This window comes from Physeter macrocephalus, chromosome 18 (assembly GCF_002837175.3).
Source record: "Physeter macrocephalus isolate SW-GA chromosome 18, ASM283717v5, whole genome shotgun sequence".
In the NCBI taxonomy this organism is placed as follows: Eukaryota; Metazoa; Chordata; class Mammalia; order Artiodactyla; family Physeteridae; genus Physeter; species Physeter macrocephalus.
In genome coordinates this window covers 29850603-29852524 of record NC_041231.1, presented here as the reverse complement: position 1 = coordinate 29852524, position 1922 = coordinate 29850603, and positions in this window count along the sequence as shown.

Sequence of the window (1922 nt, the reverse complement as noted above, 5' to 3'; positions counted from 1 at the left end):
GAAAACTGAAATAAAAAGACAGTGTTGGGGGGCTTCCCCGGTGGCACAGTGGTTGAGAGTCCGCCTGCCGATGCAGGGGACACGGGTTCGTGCCCCAGTCTGGGAAGATCCCACGTGCCGCGGAGCGGCTAGGCCTGTGAGCCATGGCCGCTGAGCCTGCGCGTCCGGAGACTGCGCTCCGCAACGGGAGAGGCCACGACAGTGAGAGGCCCGCGTACCGCAAAAAAGAAAAAAAAAAAGACAGTGTTGGCAGGCTAAATATTTCACAGGGCATTAAATCATCTTACATTTATAAATATATTCTAATATGTGTAAAGCAAAAATGTTAGAAATGATCAAAAGTACTACACTAAGCGCGTACCGCAAAAAGAAAAAAAAAAAAGACAGTGTTGGCAGGCTAAATATTTCACAGGGCATTAAATCATCTTACATTTATAAATATATTCTAATATGTGTAAAGCAAAAATGTTAGAAATGATCAAAAGTACTACACTAAGCAGTCTACATCTTCCTCTTTGCAAAGCCTTAGGATTCTGCAGAGATATTGCTGCAGCTTATCCTAAATATTACAAAAAAAGCACAAATATGTGGTTAAAGGACAGTCACGACAGTGTTGTTTCTAAGAGGAAAAAGAAAAATCACAAATGATCTAAATACTTAACCTCAGGCAACCTGTTAAATAAATAATAGTGCAGCCTTCCAGTGGAATTCTACCCAGATGTTAAAAATGAAGTTGTAGGATATAGGGAAATGTGTACGAATATTGTTCCATTTGGAAAGCAGGTTATAAATTAGCAATATGAGTTCATATTTGCAAAAGATTTTGGGTACCTGTTATGCTTTCAAAAATACACATATATTTGATTTTTTTTTTCTGCCACACTGCAAGGCATGTGGGATCTTAGTTCCCCGACCAGGGATTGAACCCATGCCCGCTGTGGTGGAAACACAGAGACCCAACCACTGGACCGCCAGGGAAGTCCCATGTTTGATTAAAAGTCCAGAGACTGTAACAAAAAGTACTACAGATTGTGATCGATTGTTTCGAGGTTTGAGTTTCAGGTGATTTCATAGTTTCCCTTTTGCTCATCTAATTTTTATAAAATGAGCGTGTATTCCTTGTATAATAAATAAAGGTAAAAATATGAAATATAAAAATAATTACATAACTTTTTAAAGTTCTAGAAGATTAGGAGGTCCTAAGTGGTAGAATATGGATTTTTTTTTAACTATCTATTGTGTTTCTACAAGAAACATGTATTGTTTTGAAGTAAAAGAGGCTTTTAAATTTGAAAAATAATGGATTTTAAATATGCACAAATACTTGTCTTGTAAGATAAATACCAGTATGCCTGGAAGGAGGCATTTCAGGCTTTATGTCTTTGCAATTGTCTAAGTTTTTCCCACATGATGCGTCTTTTGTAATAACAGAAAAATATGTTTTTGTTTTCCCTTCTACTGACACTCCTTTCAACCATGCATGTGAGAGCTTATAATACTGTGCTCCTTGTTTTCCTAGTACCTTTATAAAACATAAAGATGCAAAGCTGACTTTTTAAATAATCCCTTGCACTTAGGTAGCAGTCTACTGTTTGCAAAGTACATTCATAAACATCATATCAGAACCCCAAGTTTCCCAGGAAGGTCAGAAGAGGAACCAGATGCTCGCCGAGGTGGTGGGATTTGTCATCACCTTGTGCTGCTAAGAGAGGTGGTTCCAGAAGGAATGAAGCCCTGCTTTGTTGTCCCAGGATTTCGTGATCTGTTCCTGCCTTTGGGGATCGCTTTCTACTAAAGCCCCCTCCCCCTCCCCCTCCCCCTCCCCTCCTCCCCCTCCCCCTCCCCCTCCCCTCCCCCCTCCCCCTCCTCCTTCTCCTTCTTCTATGTACTTCTTTCTGTCAAGGAGATGATTTCCAACTCAA